Genomic DNA, 27,094 nt, shown 5'->3' with positions numbered 1-27,094 from the left:
CGAATCGTAGATAAGGATTGTTCTGGTTAGTGCGAGCAAACATATTCATATGGTTTGTCTACTCTAGTTGTCCGTTCTGGCCCTCCAATTTGTCATAATTTCACCTTGCACAGCGGAAAGCTTCTCCGAAATGATATCCATTTTGCGATTCAATTCAGAAATCGTCAAAGTTTGAGTGCCCACCAGCTCTGCCCAACCCATCCATCACGACGGGCAGTCTATTTGACAGCTGCCATCGTTTTCCAAATCAGCCGATGACCTGCTATTACAGTTTCAAATAGACAGACATCTTCAATGTCTTCGATGGAATTAAATCAAAGTGCACTTTAAATATTTAAATCATTTATTGACTATAGGTCCAGGTTCATAAAGGGCGGTTTCTAGGTTTGGACTCGGTGGCCTGTGATATAAATGCTTATATAAACACACGTGTTCGAAATTGTTTAAACAAACACAGAAAAATCCCTGAAAAATTGGAAAATGAAAAAAGTGATTGATAAAAAAACAATTATAGTTTAAAAAAAGTGTTACCTTGAACCATTCTTGAGTGTTTTTCCTGTGATTTGGGTCATTGTCATGTTGGAAGACTCATGACCTAAGACTCAGACCCAACTCTCTGACACTAGGGAGCACTTTTTTTTATTTTCAGGATGCCTTGATAGTCTTGAGATGCTGTTGTTCGCCTGCGTAGATCAAAGTCCTCCTGCCGGATGCAGCAAAGCAGCCCTACAACATAATTAAGTCTCCTCCACGTTTTCATAATCAGCATGGTGTTCTTTTCTCTGAATGCTTCATTTTGCGTGTGTAAACACTTGCCAAGAAGCTCCAGAAGCTTTTAAGCATGTCAATATGAATTTGACCAGATTCCAGTATTTATTCTTTATTGCTAATTTTGTCAATTTGGAGTAATTTCAGTGACCACTGTGGATTTCCTTTCTTCAACAGAAGGGTACTAACAATTGAATGCACGTCTGTAATAAGTAGATATCAGTACCCTAGGGTTGTTAACTCCCTGAAAAATAATTAGGGGCACATTGTTGGCAGGGCGTGCTGCCATAATTGTTATTCGTTTGCTAGTTTTGTTTGTCTGAAACAATTCTACTTATTGGCTCAAACCTGCAATTAATTATAGGCATATTTTAGGTGATATGAATACATGGAAATCAAATTGTTCCATTAATTTTTTTGTGTGCAAAATAACAAATTAAACAGGACAATATATATATATATATATATATATATATATATATATATATATATATATATATATATATATATATATATATATATATTTGTCATATATATATATATATATATTTCTTGAATGGAAGTAGTTCCAGCAGAACTAACAGAAAATAAATATTGTGGGAATTAAAACTCTCTCTGACGCGAGACCCTGCCAGACATTCCCAGCAGACTCTCACTATACGTTTGGGCCTGCCACGTCTGACCGGCATCCTCCCCCACCATCGGAGCCAACTCACCACCAGGTGGTGATTGGTTGAAAGCTCTTCCGCTCTCTTCACCCGAGTGTCCAAAACATGAGATCGAGGGTGTCCTGGTGCCAAGTGCATATATGGACACCCTTATATTTGAACATGGTGTCTGTTATGGACAATCTGTGATTAGCACAAAAGTCCAATAACAAAACACCACTCTGGTTCGGATCAGGGCGGCCGTTTCTCCCAATTACGCCTCTTCAGGTCTCACTGTCGTTGCCAACGTGAGTGTTGAAGTCCCCCAGTAGAACAAGGGAATCACCAGAGAGAGCACTTTCCAGTACTCCCTCTAGGGACTCCAAAAAGGGTGGTTACTCTGAACTGCTGTTTGGTGCGTAAGAACAAACAAAGGTCAGGACCCGTCCCCACACCCGGAGGCGTTGAGAAGGTACCCTTTCGTCTACTGGGTTAAACTCCAACGTGCAGGCTCTGAGCCACAGGGCAGCAAGTATTGCCACCCCTGTCTGTCACCTCTCACTGCTGGCAACGCCAGAGTGGAAGAGAGTCCAGCCCCTATCGAGAGGACTGGTTTCAGCCAGAACTTCTCTCCCTTGTGCAGTAACTCAGGTCCCTTACCCCCTTAGGGTGATATTCCACATCCCAGGAGCTGGTTTCTGTAGCCAAGGATTGGACGGTCCAGCTCACAGAGCACCCACCCGACTTCTATGCCTCCTCCTAAGGGTGGTGAGCCCAATAGAGGGGGGACCGTTGTTGCTTCTTTGGGCTGTGCTCGGCCGGGGACCATGGAGAGGGCACCAGGTGCTCGCCATCGAGCCATCGATGCCCCACCTCCAGGCCTGGCTCCAGAGGGGAGCCCCGGTGACCCGCGTCTGATTGTTTGTATTCATAGAAGTCTTTGAGCTGCTCTTTGTCTGGTCCCTCACCGAGGACCTGTTTGTCATGGAAGACCCTACCAGGGGCATAGAAGCCCCGGACAACATACACTATATTGCCAAAAGTATTTGGCCACCTGCCTTGACTCACATATGAACTTGAAGTCCCATCCCATTCCTAACACATAGGGTTCAATATGATGTGGGTCCACCTTTTGCAGCTATTAAAGCTTCAACTCTTCTGGGAAGGCTGTCCACAAGGTTGCGGAGTGTGTTTATAGGAATTTTCCACCATTCTTCCAAAAGTGCATTGGTGAGGTCACACACTGATGTTGGTCGAGAAGGTCTGGCTCTCTGTCTCTGTTCTAATTCATCCCAAAGGTGTTCTATCGGGTTCAGGTCAGGACTCTGTTCACGCCAGTCAAGTTCATCCACACCAGACTCTGTCATCCATGTCTTTATGGACCTTGCTTTGTGCACTGGTGCACAGTCATGTTGAAAGAGGAAGGGGCCCGCTCCAAACTGTTCCCACAAGGTTGGGAGCATGAAATTGTCCAAAATGTTTTGGTATCCTGGAGCATTCAAAGTTCCTTTCACTGGAACTAAGGGGCCAAGCCCAACTCCTGAAAAACAACCCCACACCATAATTCCTCCTCCATCAAATTTCACACTCGGCACAATGCAGAATGCACAATGTAGCGTTCTCCTGGCAACCTCCAAACCCAAACTCGTCCATCAGATTGCCAGATGGAAAAGCGTGATTCATCACTCCAGAGAACGCGTCTCCACTGCTCTAGAGTCCAGTAGCGACGTGCTTTACACCACTGCATCCGACGCTTTGCATTGGACTTGGTGATGTATGCCTTAGATGCAGCTGCTCCGCCATGGAAACCCATTCCATGAAGCTCTCTGCGTACTGTACGTGGGCTAATTGGAAGGTCACGTGAAGTTTGGAACTCTGTAGCAACTGACTCTGCAAAAAGTCGTCAATTTCTTTGCACTATGCACTTCAGCATCCGCTGACCCCTCTCTGTCAGTGGCCTACCACTTGGTGGCTGAGTTGCTGTTGTTCCCAAACTCTTCCATTTTCTTACAATAAAGCCGACAGTTGACTTTGGAATATTTAGGAGCGAGGACATTTCACGGCTGGATTTGTTGCACAGGTGGCCTCCTATGACAGTTCCACGCTGGAAATCACTGAGCTCCTGAGAGTGGCCCATTCTTTCACAAATGTTTGTAAAAACAGTCTCCGTGCCTAAGTGCTTGATTTTATACACCTGTGGCCCGGGCCAAGTGATTAGGACACCTGATTCTCATCATTTGGATGGGTGGCCAAATACTTTTGGCAATATAATGTAGCTCCTAGGATCATCCTAGGATCATCTCAAAATGGCTCGGGAAACTCCATGAGATATCTATTTATTCGCAGTATTTTGGTGTCAAACATCAGATATATATGATAATAGCTTCAATACAGAGGCAACTTGTTTTTCCACTCTACTGGTACGTTAAAGTGCCCAAAAAAGCACAGCATGAGTCTGCAGGTAAACCGCTGTCGATAGGCTGCCTCTGAACAAACGTTAGATTAACATTGATAGACTGATTTATCTTGTAACATTTTTATATGAGGCCATTTATATTTTCAATCTGTGTAGCCAGGACCAATGTTCCCTCTAAGGTGCGCGCCTGTGCAAATGGGCACTGCTCAAGCGTCCTCTGCGCACGGCAAATCTATGCCACGCAAAAAATCTAATAAAAAAATAAGCGCATAACAATTTTCGACACGACACGGACACGACAGGGAAAACAGTTTTCGTCATCATTGTTCAAATATTGTAACGTCTGTCGAGACGCTTTGAGGACATGAATTCCATCGATCACTTTACTGAGCAAAACTCTTTATTGTCGGCCATAAACACATCACCAAAACATTAGTAAAAAAAATGATATCTAGCAAAAGTGGTCATTTTCTGCAGTACAAACCAGACCAAAAGCAACTTTGTTATATCAACAGCAGCCGCTCGCTCTTTCAAACTTGCGCCAACACATGCACATATGGCACTTAGCCAGTGATGCGTTTACAGCCACACAAAAAGTCAGACAACTCCAACACCACACATAAAGTGTCATTCCAGGTCGTTACACTATGATTTACCAATCAAATGTGTGCTTATTCTAGTGTCATTTATTAGGAATCTTAATTTATAAATATTAATCATGAAATGCTGTTAGTATATTAAATAAATACTAATAAAACATATTTTTTACAAACAGGAAGTTGCAGGAATGTACACATGATCCCCTGCTTACATCTCATTGTGCAACATGTGAATGTTTTAATGGGAACTAAATGCAATGTCTGAAAGGGGTACAAATTATTTCCAAAGCAGGACCTCCACCCAGACAAACAATACAAGTACACAGTTCATGAAAAACAATATTTTTTGTTATTGTCATTGTAAGTGGGCCTAAACACTTATATTAGAAAATAACCTCATGGAAATGACTGCTGTCATTTGATTATAATAATAAGAGAATGTTGTCTGTCTATCTGTGTTGGCCCTGCGATGAGGTGGGGACTTGTCCAGGGTGTACCCCGCCTTCCGCCCGAATGCAGCTGAGATAGGCTCCAGCACCCCCCGCGACTCCGAAAGGGACAAGCGGTAGAAAATGGATGGATGGATGGAGATTGAACTTATTTAGTCAGGTTTGGGACAGGTGTGCTGCTGGTGTAGCCACAGTGTGCACGTCTGATGTTGCTCACATGGGCTCCACTGAATGCTCAGGGAGTTTTTGCGTTTGCTCACACACATGAAAAATTAGAGGGAACATTGGCCAGGACCAAGAGTTGAACTGAAAATGGGACACAAAGTCTTAACAAAAGGTTTTAGAGGACATGAATTGTACCGTAGTTTGTTTACAACATCCATAAAGACATGTACACATTACATGCAAGCATGCGGACAGCTGATAAAGAAGGTGATTTTTTTTCCGTCCATTCGCCTTTCTTCCCTCTTCAGTGACTCACTCGCACCCTGACGTCAGCTCCTTTAACACCAGGATCCCGCTCCAGAAGATCTGCCGCTTGGCTTCTTTCTCTCCAAAGCTGTCCAAGAGTTAAGCGCACATATCAAAATAGTCCCTCTTGTGGGTGTAAACATGCAAATTTGGAGTCCTGCTCCGACATGTTTCCATTTGAATAGTTTAAGTGTGCCTTTATGGGGAACCGCAGCCTAAGAAGTCCCCTTTTTGTGTTGCCTGGGTCTGGATAGTCACATCTTGAGCGTTCCTTACTCAAGCGCAGATTCCTCCTGACTCCCGAGGTCGAAACTATCGATTGACACTCGCAATTCCACCCTCACGCGCTGCCTGTCCTCGTTAGACATTTATAGACCCGCCGCCGAATGCCAGTGTGCCTCCTTGTCACTATCTAAAAGAAACGCTTCCTTCAAAAGAGAGCTGATCTACAAATATTGCTCTGACCTTTAAGAAGCTGATAAAAGTATTGCAGCTGAGAGAAACTTTATAATCCTATTATTTTTGTTCATGGCTGTTGGACAGCGACTGTTCAGGAATGGATTTATATGGCCCCATGCGTGAGTGGGGTGAGGGTTAATCATTTTGCAATGCAGTCTGCTGAAAATGATGGAAAGCACCACTCTACATAGCAACTGAATGAAATTGAAATTGCCACAAATTCACACTTTAAGATATTCACCACTCTACTGCAATCTGGCGGCTAAAGTGGATTGTGCACAATGTTCCCTCTAATTTTTCATGTGTGTGAGCAAACGCAAAAACTCCCTGAGCATTCAGAACATCAGACGTGCACACTGTGGCTACACCAGCAGCACACCTGTCCCCAACCTGACTAAATAACAAGTTAAATCTCCATCCATCCATCCATCCATTTTCTACCGCTTGTCCCTTTCGGAGTCGCGGGGGGTGCTGGAGCCTATCTCAGCTGCATTCGGGCGTAAGGCGGGGTACACCCTGGACAAGTCCCCACCTCATCGCAGGGCCAGCACAGATAGACAGACAACATTCTCTTATTATTATAATCAAATGACAGCAGTCATTTCCATGAGGTGATTTTCTAATATAAGTGTTTAGGCCCACTTACAATGACAATAACAAAAAATATTGATATTGTGTACTTGTATTGTTTGTCTGGGTGGAGGTCCTGCTTTGGAATAATTTGTACCCCTTTCAAACATTGCATTTAGTTCCCATTAAAACATTCACATGTTGCACAATGAGATGTAAGCAGGGGATCATGTGTACATTCCTGCAACTTCCTGTTTGTAAAAAATATATTTTTATTAGTATTTATTTAATATACTAACAGCATTTCATGATTAATATTTATAAATTAAGATTCCTAATAAATGACACTAGAATAAGCACATATTTGATTGGTAAATCATAGTGTAACGACCTGGAATGACACTTTATGTGTGGTGTTGGAGTTGTCCGACTTTTTGTGTGGCTGTAAACGCATCACTGGTTAAGTGCCATATGTGCATGTGTTGGTGCAAGTGAGAAAGAGCGAGCGGCTGCTGTTGATATAACAAAGTTGCTTTTGGTCTGGTTTGTACTGCAGAAAATGACCACTTTTGCTAGATATATTTTTTTTTACTAATGTTTTGGTGATGTGTTTATGGCCGACAATAAAGAGTTTTGCTCAGTAAAGTGATCGATGGAATTCATGTCCTCAAAGCGTCTCGACAGACGTTACGATATTTGAACAATGATGACGAAAACTGTTTTCTCTGTCGTGTCCGTGTCGTGTCGAAAATGGTTATGCGCTCATTTTTTTATTTGATGTTTTGCGTGGCATAGATTTGCCATGCGCAGAGGACGCTTGAGCAGTGCGCAATTGCACAGGCATGCACCTTAGAGGGAACATTGATTGTGCACCCCCCCCCCCCCCCCCCCCAATTCGTCGCGTTCCATGTGTCAGGTAAACCTTAAATCCCCTCCCAACTGTACATTGAAAGGACAACATGTGAAGAATATAAAGAACTACCAATCTACGAAACTGTTCGCTTGTATGATTTGTCAGTTGGGACCAAAATGGGGAAACTGATAGGTAATTGATTTTCGAATGTATTTTATGAGCCACGGTGGAAGAGGCAGAAAGAATCAGGAATTTGAAGCAGCAGAAATTGAGAGGTGTGGACAGGAAGAAGAAAATGAATGGGTGTCAGAAAGACATGATGGGGGATGCGGAATGGGAGGATGTAACAAGAGTGAGCTCCAAATAGATAAGGCACTGTTTTCTTCAGCTAAGGGTGTCCACATTTTGTCGACTGAGAGCCACAAATGTACAAATGTACAAAAGCTTGATTACATTCGCTAAACTTGTGTGCAGACTGATTTTTTAATTGTTAATGTGAAACAAGACCATCTTGTGTCTCTTTCTTTTTTCTGTGCATTCTATATTGTAAAAAAAAAAAAAAAAAAAAAACAGTTAGCAAGAGGCAGCTTTCAATCAATCAATCAATGTTTATTTATATAGCCCTAAATCACAAGTGTCTCAAAGGGCTGTACAAGCCACAACGACATCCTCGGTACAGAGCCCACATACGGGCAAGGAAAAACTCACCCCAGTGGGACGTCGGTGAATGACTATGAGAAACCTTGGAGAGGACCGCATATGTGGGTAACCCCCCCCCCCTCTAGGGGAGACCGAAAGCAATGGATGTCGAGTGGGTCTGACATAACATTGTGAAAGTCCAGTCCACAGTGGATCCAACACATCAGCGGGAGTCCAGTCCACAGCGGGGCCAACAGGAAACCATCCCGAGCGGAGACGGGTCAGCAGCGCAGAGATGTCCCCAACCGATGCACAGGCTAGTGGTCCACCCGGGGTCCCGACTCTGGACAGCCAGCACTTCATCCATGGCCACCGGACCTATGCAACTCCCCCTCGCAAGGGACAGGGGAGAAGAGGAGAGAAGAAAAGAAACGGCAGATCAACTGGTCTAAAAAAAGGGGGGTCTATTTAAAGGCTAGATTATACAAATGAGTTTTAAGATGGGACTTAAATGCTTCTACTGAGGTAGCATCTCTAACTGTTACCGGGAGGGCATTCCATAGTACTGGAGCCCGAATCGAAAACGCTCTATAGCCCGCAGACTTTTTTTTGGCTCTGGGAATCACTAATAAGCCGGAGTTCTTTGAACGCAGATTTCTTGTCGGGACATATGGTACAATACAATCGGCGAGATAGGCTGGAGCTAAACCGTGTAATATTTTATACGTAAGTAGTAAAACCTTAAAGTCGCATCTTAAGTGCACAGGAAGCCAGTGCAGGTGAGCCAGTATAGGCGTAATATGATCAAACTTTCTTGTTTTTGTCAAAAGCCTTGCAGCCGCATTTTGTACCAACTGTAATCTTTTAATGCTAGACATAGGGAGACCCGAAAATAATACGTTACAGTAATCGAGACGAGACGTAACGAACGCATGAATAATGATCTCAGCGTCGCTAGTGGACAAGATGGAACGAATTTTAGCGATATTACGGAGATGAAAGAAGGCCGTTTTAGTAACACTCTTAATGTGCGACTCAAACGAGAGAGTTGGGTCGAAGATAATACCTGGATTCTTTACCGAGTCGCTACCGAGCAGCTTTGGGTGAATAATGTAAACTCACTACACCGGTATGATTTAGCGCTTTCATGGCGAGTTTACTGACAGATATAAGTAAGAACTTTACACTACTACGAAAATGGCAACAGTGGAGGATGAATGTCCCATAACAAGAAGATAGAGAAAAAGAAGACGCTTATCGACTATGTCGTCGGCACGGACTGCAAAGGCAGAAGCGCACAATTTTGCAGGATTTCATAGCTTACCAAAGTCATACTAAAACATTTTGATAGATTTTTGAGTGCCGTGTGTAATGTTCTATATTTTCAATGGAACATATAAAATATTGGTGTTGTTTACTTGAGTCATATTGCCATCATAGTGCAGTCTACACGTATCTTGTATGTTTGACTGCCATCTACTGGTCAGACTTATCATTACACCATGTACCAAATAAAATTGCTTTGAGGTCGGTAAGCAAAACCAGAATTATTCCGTACATTAAGCGCACCGGGTTATAAGGCGCACTGTCGAGTTTTGAGGAAAAAAATATATTTTAAGTGCGCCTTATAATCTGGAAAATACGGTACATACAGTATGTATACAAAATGTTGTTGTCAAAATGTTCTACTAGTAGGCGTTTTGCATGTGATCATCTAGTCAATTAGTTGTTTTGATCAAATGCATGCGCACGTCACCTAAGACATTAATTTGATAACAAGTGCAAAAGTGGTGCAGACCGAGGATTTTTTTGCGCGTTTTTTTAAAAAAGTTACGTACGTGACGCGCACGTACGGTACGGTACGTGTTATGCTAGCTCCTAGCTCCTATGCTAGCTCCTAGCTCCATAGAACACGCCAATACAATTCAAACACCTGATCAACACACACAATCACTCAGTCCAAAAGACCGTTCACCTAACCCAAGGTTCATAAAGCTTATATATTTTAAAAAAGTTACGTACGTGACGCGCACGTACGGTACGGTACGTGTTATGCTAGCTCCTAGCTCCTATGCTAGCTCCTAGCTCCATAGAACACGCCAATACAATTCAAACACCTGATCAACACACACAATCACTCAGCCCAAAAGACCGTTCACCTAACCCAAGGTTCATAAAGCTTATATATTTTAAAAAAGTTACGTACATACGCAAAAAAAAGTTGCGCACATACGGTCAAGCGATCAAATGTTTAGAAGCCAAAGCTGCATACTCACAGTAGCACGTCTGCGTCTTTGTCATCCAAATCAAAGTAATCCTGGTAAGAGTCTGTGTTGTCCCAGTTCTCTACAGGGGTCTGTGTATCGAAGTCAAAAGTCCTCCTGGTTAGAGTCTCTGTTATCCGAGTTCTTCCATCTTGACTGCATCTTTCGGGAATGTAAACAAAGAAGCGCCGGCTGTGTACTGTTGTGGCTGACTACGTTCGAAAAATACGTCCATTTCGCACCGACAACTTTCTTCTTTGCTTGTTCAGCTTCCTTCTCCATAATGCAATGAACATGATTGAAACAGATTCACGAACACAGATGTCCAGAATACTGTGGAATTATGAAATGAAAACAGAGCTTTTTCGTATTGGCTTCAATGTGGAAGGCATACCCGTGTTCGCCGGGCTACGTCACGCGCATACGTCATCCTCAGAGGCGTTTCGAACCGGAAGTTTAGCGGCAAATTTAAAATGTCACTTTATAAGTTAACCCGGCCGTATTGGCATGTGTTATAATGTTAAGATTTCATCATTGATATATAAACTATCAGACTGCGTGGTCGGTAGTAGTGGGTTTCAGTAGGCCTTTAATGCGCCCTATAATCCGGTGCGCCTTTTGTATGAAAATAAACCTGACTAGACCCGCTCATCGGCAGTGCGCTTTATAATCCGGTGCGCCCTATGGTCCGGAAATATACGGTACACCTTTTAATACGACCCTACTAACACAGATTCAGACAAAACTACTTCATAAATGTCAACAAAGGCGATGCAATTGCACACAGTCCCCATCATGATTAACTGTTGTAGTTTAGTTATACTTCTGTCAAATGTGGTTTCTGATGAAATGGAAAGTAGTTTTCACAGCTACGACTTGCAATGGAAGACCATATTACATAACGTCTTGGTATCAAAGCAACGAGAGATAGCAGGGAAAAAACATTTTTGTATTATATGTCAAAAATAGTCCTGTTATCTACTCTCCGGCGTTTTCCAAATGTTCCACTGACGAAGTGCACCACTTGTCCTATTGTTATGTGCCTTTTCATCCCGGTTAATTGTCAACTATTACCTGTGAGTGGCAGGCCTCCGCTGAAAGCCCTGCTCACTTTAATAACCGGCCGCTGATAGACGTGATCAACATGACACGCACACCAGTTGCCACAATGTCGCAATGTGGTGTGAGGAGGCGAGAAAAGGTCGCAGTGAAAAGTGTTTTTTAGACGGGCAGTGCATCATCGTCATGAAACATAAGAGGCGGTCCGAAAAACCAAACAAAAGGAGCAGGCGTTTGTGCATTGCAAATGGTCTTATTATGCAAAAGCATTTTTTGATGTGCCTTTGTTACGACCGTTTGCCCTTCTCTGCGTCTGACAGGCCAAGCACAGGGCATTCTCTTTGGCTCACCTTCGCCCATTGCGTATTTATGGAGGCTTCTCGGGCGCACAATGAGTTGACACGGCGCATGAAAACTTTATTATATATATATATTTTATTTTTCATATGGTATTTATTTATTTATTTATTTATTTTTATATATATATATAGGTATATATTTATTTTTTCATGTTTTATTTTTTATTTTATTATATTTTATTTTTCTTATTTTTTTATTTTAGCCCTTTGATGAGGTGGCGACTTGTCCAGGGTGTACCCCGCCTTCCGCCCGAATGCAGCTGAGATAGGCTCCAGCACCCCCCGCGACCCTAAAAGGGACAAGCGGTAGAAAATGGATGGATTGAGGGTATTTTTTTTAATACCTTTGTCCATTGAAATAACTTAGTAAGAAGCAAAAGAAAAAATAATCAACCATGGATGACGAAAGGACTGAAAAATGCTTGCAACAAGAAGAATACTTTTTATACAACATTTATAACACAAAGATCTACAGAAGCAGAAATCAAGTACAAACGTATAAGAACAAGCTAACTGGCACACTACGAACATGTAGAAAAATAATCAACCATGAATGACAAAAGGACTGAAAAATGCCTGCAAAAAGAAGAATACATTATATAGAACATTTATAACATAAAGATCTACAGAAGCAGAAAACAAAAATACAAAACGTAAGAGAACAAGCCAGCTGGCATACTATGAACTTGTAGAAAAATAATCAACCATGGATGACGAAAGGACTGAAAAATGCTTGCAACAAGAAGAGTACATTATATAGAACATTTATAACACAAAGATCTACAGAAGCAGAAAACAAGTACTAAACGTATAAGCACACTACGAACATGTCGAAAAATAATCAACCATGGATGACAAAATGACTGAAAAATACTTGCAAAAAGAAGAATACATTATATAGAACAATTATAACATAAAGATCTACAGAAGCAGAAAACAAAAATACAAAATGTAAGAGAACAAGTTAGCTGGCATACTACGAACATATAGAAAAATAATCAACCGTGGATGACAAAAGGACTGAAAAATGCTTGCAAAAAGAAGAATACATTATATAGAACATTTATAACACAAAGATCTACAGAAGCAGAAAACAAATACAAAACGTAAGAGAACAAACTAGCTGGCATACTATGAACATGTAGAAAATTAATCAACTATGGATGACAAAGGGACTGAAAAATGCTTGCAACTGGAAGAACACATTTTATAGAAGATTTATAACACAAAGATCTACAGAAGCAGAAAACAAGTACAACACGTATAAGAACAAGCTAAGTGGCATACTACGAACACGCAGGACATAATATTACAGTCAATTATTGGACCAGAACAAAAACAATATGAGGCATCCTAAATAGCATTAATAAAAAATGGTGCTAAAAAGGACTATCATAAATACTTCCTAGATGGAAATGTAAAAAATGACAATATGAAGGAAGAAGTTGAAAGTTTCAATAAGTACTTTGTGAACATCGGACCAAATCTGGAGAAAAAGATTCCAGATCCTGAGTCAGTTGAGGACTTGAGGATTTATTATTATTATTATTATTATTATAATATATATTTTTTTTTACTTAAAAAAAAAAAAAGCGACCTCTCGACTCCATAGTGATGCAATGTTTCTGTCACCGATTGGTGAGTGACTACAGCTTTATTTAAAAAACATACAGCAATTTGCTTGAGAATTATACATCTCTTTGTAGCGTGTCACTAATCTCATCTGTGTATGACCCAGATGTGGCCCGCCACTTCATTTTATTTGGCCCTCGAAAGGAAATAATATGTATTAATAAAGTACTGTAACTTTTCTTACTAAATGTATTCTTTCTTTCTATTTTGGGAGGAATATATATATATATATATATATATATATATATATATATATATATATATATATATATATATATATATATATATATATATATATATATATATATATATATATATATGTGTCCATGTAATCGCAAATTATGTTAATTTAAACATTGTCTAATTATGCAAAAATATATCATCAAACATTAAAACAATTTTTTTAAATATAAATAAATACTAATAAAAATGATTTCAAAGCAAGTTAGCTATCAAATTATGCAATGTAAAAGTAGCAATAGATTGTATGGTAAAATTGTGAAATTTACTGTGTTTTTTACAGCATTTTTTTCTGAATTAAAAAAACTGTACTTTTTTTACTGTAATAAACTGTGGTGTCGTTTTGGCATTTACAGTAATACACCGACAAATCTACAGTTGTTGATTTGTGGTTAAAAAAAAAACAACAAAAAAACTGGCAGTTCAGGTGCCAAATTGTTACTGTAAAATTGCAGTTTTTTTGTATTTACAGTAAAAAAAAAGAAATGTACATTTTACAGTAAAATTCTGGCATCTGAGCTGCCTTTTTTTATACCATAAAAACAGCAGTACTTTTTTTCCATTTACAGTAATATACACTACATTTTGAGGTCAAATTATTGCAATTTACCTTTTTTTTTTTTACATGTTAGTTTTAAAAGAATCTACTAATACAATGCATTAAAAAATTGTGTAATAATAGTATTCACAGTTAGAATCGGCCCTCTGGGGCCAAACATAACTGCGATGTGGCCCTCAGTGAAAAGGACTTTGACACCTCTGGTGTATGCAATGTGTTATTCTTATAGCCAGACCTGTGTGTTCACTTCCGTACCTGACAATTTCGGCTACAACTCTGAGGAAGGTAACAGTCGTAGCCAAAACCGTCAGGTATGGACGTAAACACACTATAAGAATAACAAATTGCATAATTTTTTGGAGACCTAATGAACCTCTTTGGATTACTCATCGTGTGAATGCTCCAAAGCATTCACACGTATGGTTTTTTTCTTCTTCTTCTTCTTCTTCTCCAGATTTTGGCGCGCTTTACCTTCCACATTTTTCATCCGATTCAAACCGTTCCAACTTCAAACTGTTCAGCCTCTTCGGGAATCGGGGGCTTTTCCTGGACAAATTCCAAAACATCCCCAGATTTCTGAGAATTCTATGTTTTCCGGGACATTTTTTTGCAATTCAAAATGAATTGGCCATTTTTCAAACTTCCACCAGTTCCACATTTTTCAACCGAATCAAACCATTCTACCTTCTACACATTCCACCATCGTGGAAATGTAAACTTCCTTTCATCCAAGTTAAAAAAAATTCCAGGATTTTCCATCAAGGGACCCCATCAAGTCATAAAAATGGGGTCCCACAGTAAATTTTGGGGTCCCACTTTTTTGTAACATTTTTGAAAACAAATGTGTTTTGTGGCAATTCCAAGTTTGACCACTGCGTCAGTTACTATGTAGAGTGGTGCAGTAGACTGCATGGCAAAATTATTACCTCCCTCTTCCTCTCATGCGAGATCCACCCAGGAATGGAGCCATATGAATCCCTTCCTTACTGTATCAGCTGTCAAATGATTAAATATTTTAATCAGAAAAATCACTTTTGTGACTTTTGATTACCGTATTTTCCGGACTGTAAGCCGTTACTTTTTTCCTACGCTTTTTTGTTTGCAGCTAATTTGCGCGCTTTACTTTCCACGTTTTTCATCCGATTCAAACCGTTCCAACTTCAAACTGTTCAGCCTATTCAGGAATCGGGGGATTTCCCTGGACAAATTCCAAAATTTCCCCAGATTTTTGAGAATTCTAGGTTTTCCGGGACATTTTTTTGCAATTCAAAATGAATTGGCCATTTTTTAAACTTCCACCATTTCCACATTTTTCAACCGATTCAAACCATTCGACCTTCTACACCAGGGGTCCCCAAACTACGGCCCCACGGGCCGGATCCGGCCCCCCAGCATCCAAAATCCGGCCCACGGGAAGTCCCAAGTTTAAAAAAAAATTGTAATTTAATTTTAGATTTTTTAAATTTATTTATTTATTTTTATTTATTTTTTGATGTTAAATGACAAAACGGATTAACTCGCTGGAATATAAAGACAATGTATATATATATATATATATATATATATATATATATATATATATATATATATATATATATATATATATATATATATATATATATATATATATATATATATATATATATATATATATATATATATATATATATATATATATATATATATATATATATATATATATATACAGCTCGGCCCCGGGCCAAATTTTTTTAACCCAATGCGGCCCCTGAGTCAAAAAGTTTGGGGACCCCTGTTCTACACATTCCACCATCCTGGGAATTCAAACTTCCTTTTTTCCATGTTAAAAAAAAGTTCCAGGATTTTCCAGAATTCCTGGTTTTCCAAAGCCCTACTTCCACCCTTTTTTTCTGGCGACTACTCGTCCGACATTTTTCAACCCACTTCAACCGTTCCACTGTCAAAACATTCCACATAATTAGGAAAAAAAACTAAGGTTTTATGTAACTGGAAAAATTCCCGGTTTTCCCAAAATTCCAGGATTTCCGTAGTACAATTTCTCAATTCAACATGTTACTACGTCAACATTTCTCGACCGATTTGAAAAACGCCAACACCAACCATTACAACTTATTCAGACCATTCAAGTTTTTTTTTACCATTTTCAAAAAAATCCTGCTTTTCCCGAAATTCCCCATTTTTTTCTGAAATTCCCATTGAAATCAATGGGACATTTTTCTAAGTTCCACAATTGCCACATTTTTCATCTGTTTTAAACTGTGATCAATAATTTTATGGCTGTTCAGTGTATAGCCTTCGTGTCAAAGTCAAAGGCCAGATCCGGCCCGCAAATGAATTATCAATGGCCCCCGGGATGATATTTGATTAGTATTAGAACCGGCCCGCAGGCCACAGCCGCCTGCTGCTGTTTTGCACGCACCAATACTCATTCAGTGTTGGCGCTAGGAATTTTCAAAATGGGGTCAGTCATAAAAATGGGGTCCCACAGTATTTTTTTGGAGTCCCACTTTTTTGTAACCAATTTGAAAACAAATGATAAATGCATGAATTATCCTGTTATGTCTCACATTCTATATTGTGTTTTGGAAAAAGATTGTCATTTATGCATTCATCTTGATGTGAAGGAACATGTTTTATTTTTGAAGGATATTTACTTGTTTGCTTGTTGAAAATGTTTTCCCTTGAAATAACTGACAGAGCCATAAGAAAATATTGTTTTATTCATTTAATACACAGGACATGTGCTTTTTCTTCGAAGGACGTTTATTTTTGTCTGTGAGCCTGTTGAAAAATGTTTTCACTTGAAATAAGGGACAGAGCCATACACAATTGTTGGATTATTCATTTAATCATTAAATAAAATACAGTACACTGTGTTAGATATTGGTTCAGTAGGTTATGTGCAATCATTTTAATATGTTTTAATAATCATCAAACCAGTCCGGCCCTTGGCTTGTAGCAAATTTGTTTTTTTGGCCCTCTGATATATTTGGCTTTGACATCCCTGTATAGCATCATTTATCAAACGTCAGTTAACGCAAATGACGGAACGAAAGACGGAGAAATGGATAGTGATGATATTCAAAAGACAGATGCTAGTGAAGTGCTGGGATCTCATTACTGTTGATGGGTTAGTGTGTTAATTCATTCTGTGTGCTAATCACTGAACTGTTATGCATATTTTTATACCGTGTATGAAGCTTCTCATTTATGATCCATCAAGTACTTACTTTTGTCGTTCTACTTTGTGAAATGACCATCGAGCATCTTATTTTCATGTACACTTTGAAATGACAGCTACCATTCACTGAAAAATAGATACAAATCTCACAGATATTGACGGTTGTTTTACAAACCCCGTTTCCATATGAGTTGGGAAATTGTGTTAGATGTAAATATAAACGGAATACAATGATTTGCAAATCATTTTCAACCCATATTCAGTTGAATATGCTACAAAGACAACATATTTGATGTTCAAACTGATAGACTTTTTTTTTTTGTGCAAATATTCATTAACTTTAGAATTTGATGCCAGCAACACGTGAAAAAGAAGTTGGGATAGGTGGCAATAAATACTGATAAAGTTAAGGAATGCTCATCAAACACAACATCAGTGTGTAAGGGATATCACCACATGGGCTCAGGAACACTTCAGAAACCCACTGTCAGTAACTACAGTTGTTCGCTACATCTGTAAGTGCAAGATAAAACTCTCCTATGCAAGGCGAAAACCGTTTATCAACAACACCCAGAAACGCCGTCCGCTTCGCTGGGCCTGAGCTAAGATAGACTGATACAAAGTGGAAAAGTGTACTGTGGTCTGACGAGTCCACGTTTCAAATTGTTTTTGGAAACTGTGGACGTCGTGTCCTCCAGACCACAGAGGAAAAGAACCATCCGGATTGTTATAGGCGAAAAGTTGAAAAGCCAACATCTGTGATGGTATGGGGGTGTATTAGTGCCCAAGACATGGGTAACTTACACATCTGTGAAGGCACCATTAATGCTGAAAGGTACATACAGGTTTTGGAGCAACATATGTTGCCATCCAAACAACATTACCATGGACGCCCCTGCTTATTTCAGCAAGACAATGCCAAGCCACGTGTTACATCAACGTGGCTTCATAGTAAAAGAGTGTGGGTACTACACTGGCCTGCCTGTAGTCCAGAAATGTCTCCCATTGAAAATGTGTGGCGCATTATGAAGCCTAAAATACCACAACGGAGACCCCGGACTGTTGAACAGCTTAAGCTGTACATCAAGCAGGGTGTACCCGATTGTAGCTGAGATAGGCTCCAGTGCCCCCCGCAACCCCAAAGGGAATAAGCGGTAGAAAATGGATGGATGGATGGATCAAGCAAGAATGGGAAAGAATTCCACCTGAAAAGCTTAAAAAATGTGTCTCCTCAGTTCCCAAACGTTTACTGAGTGTTGTTTAAAGGAAAGGCCATGTAACACATTGGTGAACATGCCCTTTCCCAACTACTTTGGCTCGTGTTGCAGCCATGAAATTCTAAGTTAATTATTATTTGCAAAAAAAAAAAAGTTTATGAGTTTGAACATCAAATATCTTGTCTTTGTAGTGCATTCAATTGAATATGGGTTGAAAAGGATTTGCATATCATTGTATTCCGTTTATATTTACATCTAACACAATTTCCCAACTCATATGGAAACGGGGTTTGTACTTCTTGATCTTAATGTGAAACATTCATTATGGTGTATTATTTGGCCCCGAACCTCTTTTGCAGAATCTACTACAGTCGTATTCGGTTATTTATAGCCGTTGCTATAGTATTCTTTTATTTTTTTTAGGATTATATAATCCCCCCCAAAAAATGCATGACGCTAATCTACACATGTTTGCGATTATTTTAGGCAGGCAGTTTCAGTTTGATGTCACTGGGAGTTTGTCCGTGTCACATCATTTTAACCTAGATAACACTGAATTATTCATGCATGCGTCATCACTTTTGTAGTGTTTGCAATTCACCATACGAGGCCATGCTCTTTTTCTGCTCCGAGCAAGGAGTGGTCCAACTAGGTCAGCACTGCCTTTACGGCAGGGGTGTCAAATTTATTACAGCCACACCAGTAAAAACCCTAGCATGACGACCGATAAATAACAATAAATCCATGTTTTTAACCGTTGTTTTCAGTACAACATATATTGTACATACAATAGGAAGGGAATTCATATGGCCCCATTCGCTGCAGTTTACCTGACACGTGAAACGTGACAACTTTGGGGGGGCGCACTATCCACTTTATCAGTCAGGAGGCAGTAGAGTGTTGAATATCTTAAAATGTGTTTTGTGGCAATTCCAAGTTCGACCACTGCGTCAGTTGCTATGTAGGGTGGCGCTTTCCATCATTTTCAGTAGACTGAGCAGGAGGGAAGTCAGAGACGCCAAGCTTACTGTACACCGGGCTACGTTCCGACGAGGAGAAGTCAGCGGCGAGGCTCCTGGGGAAAAGCGAGGATTAATTATGTTGCAATGCAGTATGCTGAAAACTATGGAAAGCACCACTCTACATAGCGACTGACGAAGTTGGAATTGCCACAAAACACTTTTTACGATATTCAACACTCTACTGCCACCTGGCGGCTAAAGTGGATAGTGCGCCCACCAAATTTGTCACGTTTCATGTGTCAGGTAAACCGTGACAAATGCGGCCATTAGAATCCCGTTTCTACTGTGGATAACTTCCACTGTCTAATGCTTCCCTGCTTTCTCATGTTTTATGAGATTAAAACGGAACGTGTGATTTACGGTGGTTCCGACACTCTGTTGATTCTTCCCACAGCAAAGCAAATATTGCGTACCACGATAACACGTGCTTCTGTTGTTGGCAAAATGGACATACACTAAGGGCACGGAATCTAAACAAAAACCTGTCTTTTCCTCTTAAGATGCCCTCTTATCGGACTTACTGACAGTAGCACACACCTCTTCTAAACAAACAATCTGCTAATAGCAGTTTGCAGGCAAGATACTGCAGCTAATTAGCTGCTTAACTGCTGCCCATTAAACAGCCTGTTGATACAACCGTGGATGGCACTTTGGACCGGCACGCTCGTTATTCTTCAGAATTTCCGCTCACAACACTATGACCATGCTGGGCTTGTTATCATTAGAGCGTTTTTTTTTTTCTTACAGTTGAATTGATATTGGTATGGCATTAAATTCAGTGTATTTTGCATATGAAAACAAGAGTGGAAAACTCCACTGCGCTCTTTATCCTTCTCTTAATATGTGCATTTTTTTTATTTTATTTTTTTATTTTGTCCTGTCCAGCTACTAATCATATTGTTGATGTAGATGCCCATATCGGCTGTACAAATTTACTTTACAAAAGAGAAGTGTGGGATACTTCCTTATTTGTATTTGACTTAATTAAATTGATTTATATTATTATTTGGTGTAATGCGCCACACATTTTCAATGGGAGACAGGTCTGGACTACAGGCAGGCCAGTCTAGTACCCGCACTCTTTTACTATGAAGCCACGTTGATGTAACACGTGGCTTGGCATTGTCTTGCTGAAATAAGCAGGGGCGTCCATGGTAACGTTGCTTGGATGGCAACATATGTTGCTCCAAAACCTGTATGTACCTTTCAGCATTAATGGCGCCTTCACAGATGTGTAAGTTACCCATGTCTTGGGCACTAATACACCCCCCCACCATCACAGATGCCGGCTTTTGAACTTTGCACCTACAACAATCCGGATGGTTCTTTTCCTCTTTGGTTCGGAGGACACAACAACCACAGTTTCCAAAAACAATTTGAAATGTGGACTCGTCAGACCACAGAACACTTTTCCACTTTGTATCAGTCCATCTTAGATGAGCTCAGGCCCAGCGAAGCCGACGGCGTTTCTGGGTGTTGTTGATAAACGGTTTTCGCCTTGCATAGGAGAGTTTTAACTTGCACTTACAGATGTAACGACCAACTGTAGTTACTGACAGTGGGTTTCTGAAGTGTTCCTGAGTCCATGTGGTGATATCCTTTACACACCGATGTCGCTTGTTGATGCAGTACAGGCTGAGAGATCGAAGGTCACGGGCTTAGCTGCTTACGTGCAGTGATTTCTCCAGATTTTCTGAACCCTTTGATGATATTACGGACCGTAGATGGTGAAATCCCTAAATTCCTTGCAATAGCTGGTTGAGAAAGGTTTTTCTTAAACTGTTCAACAATTTGCTCACGCATTTGTTGACAAAGTGGGGACCCTCGCCCCATCCTTGTTTGTGAATGACTGAGCATTTCATGGAATCTACTTTTATACCCAATCATGGCACCCACCTGTTCCCAATTTGCCTGTTGACCTGTGGGATGTTCCAAATAAGTGTTTGATGAGCATTCCTCAACTTTATCAGTATTTATTGCCACCTTTCCCAACTTCTTTGTCACGTGTTGCTGGCATCAAATTCTAAAGTTAATGATTATTTGCAAAAAAAAAAACGTTTATCAGTTTGAACATCAAATATGTTGTCTTTGTAGCATATTCAACTGAATATGGGTTGAAAATGATTTGCAAATCATTGTATTCATAATGAAAATAGGTAGCAGGGGTGCCTTAGTGTCCGCCCCTCGCTGGAGACTAATGAGCTGAGGAAACAAATCACAACAAAAGAGAAGGCAGGGAAAAAACATAACAAAGGCCATGTAACACAGTGGTGAACATGCCCTTTCCCAACTACTTTGGCACGTGTTGCAGCCATGAAATTCTAAGTTAATTATTATTTGCAAAAAAAAATAAAGTTTATGAGTTTGAACATCAAATATCTTGTCTTTGTAGTGCATTCAATTGAATATGGGTTGAAAAGGATTTGCAAATCATTGTATTCCGTTTATATTTACATCTAACACAATTTCCCAACTCATATGGAAACGGGGTTTGTAGATTGTTATAGTAATTATAGGTTAAGCTTAGTCAGTGTGCCATGTGTTACCCAGTTTTCCCTAGGGCAACAACGTTAATATACAGTATGTTCGATGAAACGTGATTATATGCACAAGTGTATGTATGTATATGTACTTGTAATATGTACAGTATGTGTATATGTATGTTTGTACAATGAATGTATATGTATGCATGTATATATGTATGTTTGTACAGTGAATGTATATGTATGTATGTATGTGTATATATATGTTTGTACAGTGAATGTATATGCAGTATGTTTATATGTATGTATGTACAGTGAATGTATATGTATGTATGTATGTGTATATGTATGTTTGTACAGTGAATGTATATGCAGTATGTTTATATGTATGTATGTACAGTGAATGTATATGTACAGTATGTGTATATGTATGTTTGTACAGTGAATGTGCATGTGGATGTATGAATTTTGAGTGTGTAGGTATGTACTGTATTTGTGTATGTACAGTATGTGGGAGCGTAGGTACCTATGTGTGCGCGTATGTATGTATGTATATATGTATGAATAATTGTGTGTATGTGAGTATATAAGTGTATTTGTATGTACAATATATTTGACTCCCAGTATGTGCATTTCAAAAAATCCTTATACCACCATCGTCCCTTTGTTATGAAAGTATGTACAAGAAATTTACAAGACCAGGAAGGAACAGGAAGGCGACAGGAAAGAATGGCAACATACGTTAGTTTAATGGGAGGGTTGAAAGGTATGCTCTTCCATTTGCGTTGTACTAAATAACACATGCTAACGTAATTATTTATACATTTGAAAGCCAACCTTTATGTATTTTTAGCTGCCTCACAGACACAGCAACCAATCTAATATCGCTTTATGTTTTTTACTAGCCACTTCACACAATTGCATGTTCCCTTGTTACCACACAAATCTCACAGGGGTCCAGCAATAGCAACCCAATAGGCCAGGGGTGTCCGAACTTTTTCCACGATGGGCCTGATAAAATAACATTAAAGGATGTGAGGGATCATTTTGATATGTTATGCAATGATTCCCATACCATTATATTTGATACCGCCACCATACTGGCCCCCAAATTCAGTTCAAAACTTGGAAGACAAACATTTTTGCAGCAAATTTCTTAAAATACTACAGTGCTCCATTTGTAAAGGAGAACTTGGACCACTGTTAGATACTTGCATTGACCTTTAGATTTTCCTAAAAAACATAGAACACTGGGTAACAAACGTGTGATTTACATAACTAAAGCGTTCCTTGACGCACCTCTTTAAAAGGGGGACTGCACTTTTTTTGAGGAATTTTGTTTATCATTCAAAATCTTTAAGTGAAATAAGCACCTGTCTGTTTTTCTTCTTTTATGCATTCTAACTCGCAAAAAAACTCTAGCAAGAGCCAGCAAACAATGGTACTCTACCGCCTATTAAATACTCCTACTTAAACCTACATTAACACTTTATATGGACGCTGTAAGCATATATGTAATGTACTTACGGGCATATTCATAATAACATGTAATATTTACGTATTTTGGCCATTTTAAGCATACGGCGGCGTATTAATTTCACAGAAACATCACAACTTTTGCTTTTCCCTTCAACAAGAACAAAACTACTACTCATGGCATACTGTGAGAGACAACAAAGACTACTTTGGAACAATTTATGATGCAGAACTCGAGATGTTCGATATTGGCTTTTTTGCCGATATTCCGATATTGTCCAACTCTTAATTACCGATTCCAATATCAACCGATACCGATATATACAGTCGTGGAATTAACACATTATTATGCCTGATTTTTTTGTGATGCCCCGCTGGATGCATTAAACAATGTAACAAGGTTTTCCAAAATAAATCAACTCAAGTTATGGAAAAAAATGCCAACATGGCACTGCCATATTTATTATTGAAGTCACAAAGTGCATTATTTTTTTTAACATGCTTCAAAACAGCAGCTTGGAATTTGGGACATGCGAGAGAGAGGTGGGCGGGGTTGGAGGGGGGGGGGGGTTGAGGTGGTGGGAGGCTAGCGGGGGGTGTATATTGTAGCGTCCCGGAAGAGTTAGTGCTGCAAGGGGTTCTGGGTATTTGTTCTGTTGTGTTTATGTTGTGTTACGGTGCGGATGTTCTCCCAAAATGTGTTTGTCATTCTTGTTTGCTGTGGGTTCACAGTGTGGCGCATATTTGTAACATTGTTAAAGTTGATTATACGGCCACCCTCAGTGTGACCTGTATGGCTGTTGACCAAGTATGCCTTGCATTCACTTGTGTATGTGAAAAGCCCTAGATATTATGTGATTGTACCGGCACGCAAAGGCAGTGCCTTTAATGTTTATTGGCGCTCTGTACTTCTCCCTACGTCCGTGTACCACTCCGTACAGCGGCGTTTTAAAAAGTCATACATTTTACTTTTTGAAACCGATACCGATAATTTCCGATATTACATTTTAAAGCATTTATCGGCCGATAATATCGGACTGCCGATATTATCGGACATCTAGTTTTAATAGATTTTTAAATGCGCCAGAAAATAACCCGTTTTGTACACTGTTGATGTGAAGGGCGTAAATGTGTGCCTGTATAGTATTTTTCCAGCAATGGTCATGTGGTGACATCAATGATGGTATTTTCAGAGGTAATTATTGAAGTCGGACATTAATGAAGGCCTAGGTGGGAAACGGACGGCCCGCCACTGCATTACATGGTGCAACAAGTTAGCCCGTGACTAGGGTTGGGTATCGTTTGAATTCGAACAATTCCGATTCCGATTCCGATTCTTTGTTTCGATTCCGATTCCTGCCTATTCTCGATTCCGATTATTTTAAGAGGCAGGGTCAAAAAAAAGTTTAGGATATTTTAAATGAGCGAGCTAACCTACAGTCTTTCTGAATGAAATAGTCTGACATTCTCCATCAATTTTAATTCTATTAACTTTTTATGAACTTTACTATAAATTCCTCACAGGGCAGTTTTCAACTAGAATATAAATATCAAATCTATGAACTTGAATATAAATATTATAAATTATGAATACATTTTCCCAGGGGTACACTTTCCTCAAGAGAGCTTTATTTTTGAAAACCTCATGAAAACACATTTACACATAAGTGTATGATTCTGCAGGAAACCTCATGAAAACACATTTACACATTAGTGTATGATGCTGCAGGAAACCTCATGAAAACACATTTACACACACAAGTGTATGATGCTGCAGGAAACCTCATGAAAACACATTTACACACACAAGTGTATGATGCTGCAGGAAACCTCATGAAAACACATTTACACACACAAGTGTATGATGCTGCGGGTACTTAAAAATGTTACCGTGCTCCCACTGATGGGCTAACCTGGTGCAGAAAAGCAAATAAACAATAAGAAACAACTTGCAAAACCCAGTCCAGATTAGCAGCAGGTACAGTATAAAATCAGAGACAGTTTTTGTTTAGGAAAATGACCATATCCGCCTTCTCAGGCAGGATGTGTGAGCGTTCTGGACAGATAGTGTCTCCTGCTGTGGAAAATACACGTTCGCTGGGTGTGGAAGAAGCTTGAACGCATAAATAGGAGAAAGCGAGATATGACAGCAAAGGATAAGTCTTTTGTTGGTTCCACCGGACCACCACCATGCAGCAGGGTCGTCAGACATAAGTATCGGTGGAACGTCCTGGTACATCTGCAGCTCTCTCTCCACTCGTTTCTTGATGGACATGGAGCTCTGTTATTTCGCGGTTATTTCATTTTTTTTTTGTAAAGTAAAGCCACACTTTCGACCGCCGACGCCCGCTATCCATGCTTGAGCTTGACTGACTCGCTCGGCTATGCTAACACTTCCGACGGTGGGCGCTTCTTCGTTGGTGTTCAGCGGCTTCTTCTTCCGGTTCGGCGGACATATTTTTTTCCGGTCGGCGGACTGGTATCGAAAATAGGAATCGAAATTTAAACTTTTGAACGATTCCGGGAGAATCGGAAAGTTAGTCCCGGTTCCAATCGATACTCGATACTCGATACCCAACCCTACCCGTGACCAACACATGTAGTAGCGAACATGGACAAAATGATCACAAAACCAAACGCCACTGCACCAGTGTGGGACTAATTCAGTTTTAAACCTCTGGAACATGATGAGACCGTCAACAGTTGGCCGAGTGTGCTTGAATATGACAAACCTGCACGCCCACTTGAAACACAACCACCCGACAGTCCACTCTCGCTTTGCGTTTGGTGTGCAAGGTCAGTGCAAATAAACAGCAAGTGTGGTTCAATAGGTCGCCAAAGACACGCTGCCATTTAAAACTGTTGAAAAGTAGAATTTTGAAAAATGCTACAATTGATTGACAAACATTACTCATGTTGTCATGGCTTGATGGTGTTCCTTCTGACACACTTTTTTTTTTTTTTTTTTTTTTTTTTTTGTGCACATGACCTGTTAATGCATCTGCTTTTACTGTAGTATTTATATTGTTACTCTGCACTTTGTTTAAAAGGGCCCTAACTTGATTGTCAGTTAAGCAGAGGTGGGTAGTAACGCGCTACATTTACTCCGTTACATCTACTTGAGTAACTTTTGGGATAAATTGTACTTCTAAGAGTAGTTTTAATGCAACATACGCTTACTTTTACTTGAGTATATTTATAGAGAAGAAACGCTACTTTTACTCCGCTCCATTTATCTACATTCAGCTCGCTACTCGCTACTGATTTTTATCGATCTGTTAATGCACGCTTCGTTTGTTTTGGTCTGTCAGACAGACCTTCAAAGTAGGATCTATCGCATGCCTGCGTTTCACCAATCAAATGCAGTCACTGGTGACGTTTGACTCCGTTTCACCAATCAAACAGAGCCAGGCGGTCACATGATTAACTGAACATAAAGTTTCAGCGGCAAACAACAAGCTTAAGCTTACATGAACTCAACGTCAAATTTGAGGAAGCACATTGCGGTAAGTAACGTTAGTAGATATTTTGGCTGTCACCTTAGGCTGATGTTAGCTTCCCTGCTATGAATCACTGTCAAATGTACATCGTGTGGGGACATTTATTAATGCACTGCAGCCTCATAGACACACACACACACGCACAGTCGCACACACACACGCATAGAAACACCAATCAGTGTGTTCCCAGGTGCAGTCCACACCTATCAGTTTATGGTTTGCGTAAAGGCT

At 39.9% G+C, this 27,094-nt stretch overlaps 1 protein-coding gene across 1 annotated transcript in view; it reads left to right on the top strand.

The window, feature by feature from the left end:
- The window catches only part of LOC133663273 (receptor activity-modifying protein 1-like), a 159,577-nt gene that overhangs the window by 50,957 nt on the left and 81,526 nt on the right, over window positions 1-27,094 (top strand). The window lies entirely within an intron of this gene.

Source organism: Entelurus aequoreus, linkage group LG13 (assembly GCF_033978785.1).
Source record: "Entelurus aequoreus isolate RoL-2023_Sb linkage group LG13, RoL_Eaeq_v1.1, whole genome shotgun sequence".
NCBI lineage: Eukaryota > Metazoa > Chordata > Actinopteri > Syngnathiformes > Syngnathidae > Entelurus > Entelurus aequoreus.
The sequence above is the reverse complement of the archived record's forward strand: the minus strand, read 5'-3'. Positions and strand labels throughout refer to the sequence as shown.